Here is a 6,000-nt window from a genome sequence, read left to right as displayed (position 1 = left end):
CCCACTGCTTCCACTCCTCTGGTGCTCCACCGGCCGCCATCTTGGATTCCTTCCCCCGTTTTTTCTTGGGAGCTGCTGCCGTTTTTTCCCCCTTTCCACTCCGAGTTCGAGTCATGGACTGCGGGGAAAGTTGATCAGCACACCTTCTCCCACCGGGAGACGTCGAAAAATTTCCGTTTTGGGTTCTAAAAAGAGCCGAAAAGTCCGTTCAAAACGGGAGCTCCCAAATGTGCGGCTTCCTACGTCATCGCCGCCACCAGAAGTCGAAAGCAATGTTCTTAATACTTTATTCTTTCGAAGAGATTGAATAAGGCAAAACATGCTTCACACAGTCATCTTATTCCTTCTGAGACAACAGGGAAGTTAGAACTCGTCCTTTCAGACCAACAATCTCGAGAGTCTTTGACTGAGACCCACACTATTTGATAATGATGTTCAGAAATCCAAAATTCTATCAACCAAGGTTTTAGTTGGTGTTCCTCTGACGCAAGTTCTTATCCTTATGTTTATTTGTGGAATTGGTTTTCAATGGTCCTGAAACTGGTTCATCATCATCAGGGAGCTCGTCTGCTCTCTCGCTTCTCATATACGACAATGATGATAACCAGGATTAAAATTTCTGCCACGACCCCCAGGAAGGGCCAGGGAGGTGCCAGGTAGCTACGGACAAGCAGGACAGTGGTAGCACGATGGTATCCAATGCCATTTGAAGCGTTGCACAAGTAATGGCCTGGATCATCTTTGATGTGCAGGTTCTCAATAATCAATTCTGTGTAGTTGTCTTTGTTTGTGATGAAGTGGCGACCAGTAGCATTATTGAGTTCCCTCAATTCATCGTTCTCCTCCTTGTACCAGGTCCAAACAGAATAAGGGTAACCTACAGACCTGCAGTACATGAGAGCGCTTTGGCCCTCATTCTGATTCTCACTCCTCTTGTGACCAATGATTTAAGGAGATGCTTTGACATAAATGAAGGCATTGACTGGAGGGGAATTTTCAAACGTGAAGACACATTGACACTCTCCAGAATTGTCAGTTTTTGGTTTGTTAATCTTCAACTCTGTGCTGTTTGCAGGCAAAGAACACCTGCTTCCAGGAACCACTTTGTCATCTTTCATCCAGTAACTGCCAGTGGCCGAGGTCAGGTTACAAATTAGGGAGATGGGTGGATTCGGCTGTTTTAAAACAATGTCTTCAGATGAAGTGATCTTCGGCTCGTTCTGTCCGCGGGCCGGTGCCGGGCTGAGGCAGAGCAGGGCGGACACGGCAGCGCCCTGGTACAGGTGAGACTTAACCAAATTGAACAACAGAACATATTCAGGGTGGGATGGCCACATGGTGAGTAGGAGTTGGAGGCTCTTGGGCCAATAATTGTCCCTCAATCAAATGTCCCTGAGTCACTTAAATCACAGAATTATTACGGCACAGGAAGAGGCCATTTGGCCCATCCTGTATACGCCGGCTCCCCAAACAAGCACCTCGACATTGTGCCATTCCCCTGCCATTTCCACGTCTATTCAAATAATCAGCCAATACCCTCTTTTTTAAAAACTTTTTTTTATTCTCCTTTTTCACATTTTCTCCCAAATTTACACCCAACAATAAACAATAATCAGTAAGGAATGTAATGTCCATCCCCATATCAATAACAACGATCCCATCCTCCCACCAAACCCCAGACATTAGCCCGCATGTTGACATAAACAAATGACAAAGAGGAATCAGGAATCACCCATAGTCTCCATTAACACATACGGTCCCCCTCCGCCCAACCCTCCCAGCCCCCAACCCCCTAATGTTCGATGTGACCCAATTCTGGAAAGTGCATAATGAATAACGCCCATGAACTGTAGAACCCCTCCATCCTTCCCCTCAGTTCAAATTTGACCTTTTCAGACATCAAGAATTCCAGCAGGTCCCCCCGCCACGCCAGGGCACAGGGTGGAGAGGTTGATCTCTACCATAACAGGATCCACCTTCGGGCGATCAACGAGGCGAAGGCTACAACATCTGCCTCCGCGCCCGTTTCTAACCCTGGCTGGTCCGACACCCCGAATATGGCCTCCCGGGGGCCCGGGTTCAGTTTCACGTGCACCATAGAACATAGAACAGTACAGCACAGAACAGGCCCTTCGGCCCTCGATGTTGTGCCGAGCAATGATCACCCTACTTAAATCCACGTAACCCGTATACCCGTAATCCAACAATCCCCCCATTAACCTTACACTACGGGCAATTTAGCATGGCCAATCCACCTAACCCGCACATCTTTGGACTGTGGGAGGAAACCGGAGCACCCGGAGGAAACCCACGCACACACGGGGAGGACGTGCAGACTCCACACAGACAGTGACCCAGCCGGGAATCGAACCTGGGACCTTGGAGCTGTGAAGCATTGATGCTAACCACCGTGCTACCGTGAGGCCCCAATACCACTTTAGAGATTACCCTAAACACCTCCTTCCAGTAATCCTCCAGCTTTGGGCAGGACCAAAACATTTGAATGTGATTAACACCCCACCCTCCGCAACGTTATCAAACATCTATCCAATGCTGCCTCGATTGGACCTGCCTCCATCATGCTTCCAGGCCGAGCAGCCCAGACCCCGACCACTCGCTGTGTGACAAAGATTTTTCTCCCGTAATATTTGCTCCGACGAGCAGCTCTGATGATCTGACTGTTGCAAATTCCAATGGTGTCTGTGCTTCCTGGGTGGCAGAGCGTTTTGATGCATTATCAATTACAACGAGACGAGAGTAGAATGTAATGGAGGCTTTATTACACAGAGATGCGTGGCCTCCCACAGCAGCTGACGAAATGGCTGCTGTACGGAGAGCACACATATTTATACTCGGCCTACTGGGCGGAGCCAGCAGGCAGGGATCTACCCCGGCACCTGTAGTACAGGGGCCTTACCGTAATACCCATATATACAGTTTAATACATCAGTGGTCACTACCACATGTTTTTAGGACTTTGTGAAAGTCTCTTTGTTTATAAAGCTGGAGGAAATGGTTTGGAATGTTTGGGATTGACAGGCGGTGCGTGCGAACTGAAGTACAGGAGATGTTTTTCTAAACCCCCCTCTCTCTCTCCCATTCCAATGCTGTAATCTGCCAGCTGGGAGCTGTATCAATAGAGGGTCTTCCCTGCGAGTTGGTGGCTTTGCCAACATTCCGAGCAAACCCTCTTAAATGCAGCTAAACCAACACTTGTTTATGGGGTATCAAAACAGAGGATAGATCATCCTTGAGTCATCGACCTGGGACACTGGCATCTGGACACTGAACACTTTCACAGAACGCTGCAGCACAGTCACAACAAGTGTTGTCCAGTCTACATTCTTTTTAAAATATCATGGACACTTGAAAGTTGGACAAGAACCCCCCCACTGAAGAGGTCTGAGGTCAGACGATGAGCTTCAAATGGATTTAAGAGTTAAGTCGTGTGACATTATAATAAATGTAGAGAACTGTAAGGGTTGATGTAATGTCTAAATCAACCACTAGAGGGAGCTAGATGTACAACTATATGAGGCATCGATGCTAAGCCTTGTGGGGAGAAATTGAGGAGAAAGCTGGAGGACATACTGAAGGAACCATAGTGTGAGTGAGAGCAGATCATAGTTAATGTAATCGTGTACAGATTAGTTGTAGGTGAGTGTGTAGATTATATGTTTAGTATCATCTGTGTATTTATATAGAAGTGTGAATTCCAATTAAGTAATGTTAATAAATTTATAGCTTTGTTCAAGTTAAAAGCTATTTCTGGTCTTTGTGAACACTACACCACCTATCCTAAAATTAGCAATGCAAAGAAACCACAAGTCATTTTGATTTGACTCCAGTCTGTACAGCAGGTGTTTGGTGATCTTGGTTTACTGAAACTTGGCTTCTATCTCAGATCTTATTGATTGGCAGAACAGGCTTGATGGGCCAAACGGTCTGCTCCTGCTCCTTGTAACCTTGCAGGCCAATTGCGTCTGAGGTGGGCAAGATTGGTGAAAGGGCCTTTGCTGCTGGTGTGAGTGGGCATATGCGGCGTGTGGTCTATTACTGTGTCAGTTGACACTCAATCTGTCAATGCTTAGTTGGGGCTAAAACCAACAAGGTCTTGGCCAACACTATATCACTACCCAGTGATCCCAAGGGAAATTTTGTGTGTCTGTCTGTGTGTTCAGCTCTAGGTGTGTGTGTGTTCAGCTCCAGGCGTATATGTCTGTCTATGGAGATGGACAGGATCTGGTTTGATGCCCTCACAGTCGAATAGCTGCCAACTCCTCAATGTGGAACAGTCGTTTTTGCCATGAAGTTCTGGTGTCCGATGAACAGTGAGTCTATGTTGTGGGATTGAGCCGCTTCTCCAGTTCCTCCGGTTGTTGATGAATACAACTCACTCAAAACATCGCCAACCTCAGGCGACACAGAACTCCCTGACAACAGAATCATACATTTGGGGATCAGCGCGTACTGGTCGTGAACAGAAAATCCCACAGGGCGCACAATTCCGACTGTACGTTCAATTATTATTAATGCTGAGTTGAAGTTTCGTATTTTTATTGAAGTTTAAAAACAATATCGCCTAATCAAATCAAATAATAACTTGCAGAATAAAAATTCCCACAATCGTGTGAATATTTAATGGAATGTTTTAATGAAAAATCTATACGTGAGGATTTCATTTGAAGCTGACATCCAGCTGTACACGGGGAGACAGTGTAATGCAGGCTAATTCTCTGGGGATGCGGGTTGCAATGACACCACCGCCCCCAGTGGAATTGAAGTAAAATTAATAAATCTGGAATGTAAAGCTAGTGTCGGCAATGATGACTGTGACAATCGTTGTGAAAACTCATCTGGGTCGCTAATGACCCTTTAGGGAAGGAAATCTGCCGTCCTTACCCTGTCTGGCCTACATGTGACCCCCAGACCCCCAGCAATGTGGGTGACTCTTAACTGCCCCCCTCTGAAATGGCCGAGCGAGACTCTCAGTTCAAGGGCAATTAGGGATGGGCAACAAATGATGGGCCTGCCCAGCGGCGCCCACATTCCCATGAACGAATAAAGAAAAAAACACACACAGGAGGCAATATTGATAAATATCCTTTGTTGGTCATCAAATGAAAAGTTTCCCATTGCCCTTGAGCATAGTCTGTTTTTGGATAATCTGCTTCATCGACATATCGAACAGTTGAACAAGAGGATTAACTGTGGGATGGTCAGCTAGGAGTACGATCTGAGGGGGTTAGAGCCCCTTTCGTTTTACAAACCTTGCCCCGGTCACATCATTGCTCGTGTTTCCAGCTGATTACCCCACCCTCTCAGTTGACTACAGCTTTCTGTGACGTATCTCTGATTCTGCAGATTGCGGGCAGGAAATCCGGGTCAGAAGGAGGCCAGTCACCTCTCCCATGTGCCCATTCTGTTAAATCATAACTGATCGTTACATCTTCTGCATTCGAGGGATGTGAACTCCAGTATCTACTGCCCATCTTTAATTGTCCCTTGAGAAGGTGGCGGGAAGGGCAGCGCGGTGGCGCAGTGGGTTAGCCCTGTTGCCTCACGGCGCCGAGGTCCCAGGTTCGAATCCCGGCCCTGGGTCACTGTCCGTGTGGAGTTTGCACATTCTCCCTGTGTTTGCGTGGGTTTCACCCCCACAACCCAAAGATGTGCAGGGTAGGTGGATTGGCCACGCTAAATTGCCCCTTAATTGGAAAAAATGAATTAGCTACTCTAAATTAATTTTAAAAAAGAGAAGGTGGAGCTGCAGTCCGTGTGGTGTAGGTACACCCACAGTGCTGTTAGGAAGGGAGTTTCTGGATTTTTTAATTTTTATTTTATTTTATAAATTTAGTGGACCCAATTAATTTTTCCAATTAAGGGGCGATTTAACATGGCCAATCCGCCTACTCTGCACGTCTTTGGGTTGTGGGGGTGAAACCCACGCAAACACGGGGAGGATGTGCAAACTCCACACGGTCAGTGACCCAGAGCTGGGAC

The 6,000-nt window shown here is 46.9% G+C and overlaps 1 pseudogene; it reads right to left on the bottom strand.

The window, feature by feature from the left end:
• Positions 1-465: 465 nt before the first annotated feature.
• Positions 466-1,337, bottom strand: LOC119955531 (annotated as a pseudogene).
• Positions 1,338-6,000: the final 4,663 nt, after the last annotated feature.

The sequence above is a fragment of the Scyliorhinus canicula genome, chromosome 21, assembly GCF_902713615.1.
Source record: "Scyliorhinus canicula chromosome 21, sScyCan1.1, whole genome shotgun sequence".
Classification (NCBI taxonomy): domain Eukaryota; kingdom Metazoa; phylum Chordata; class Chondrichthyes; order Carcharhiniformes; family Scyliorhinidae; genus Scyliorhinus; species Scyliorhinus canicula.
This window is presented reverse-complemented; position numbering and strand designations above follow the sequence as displayed.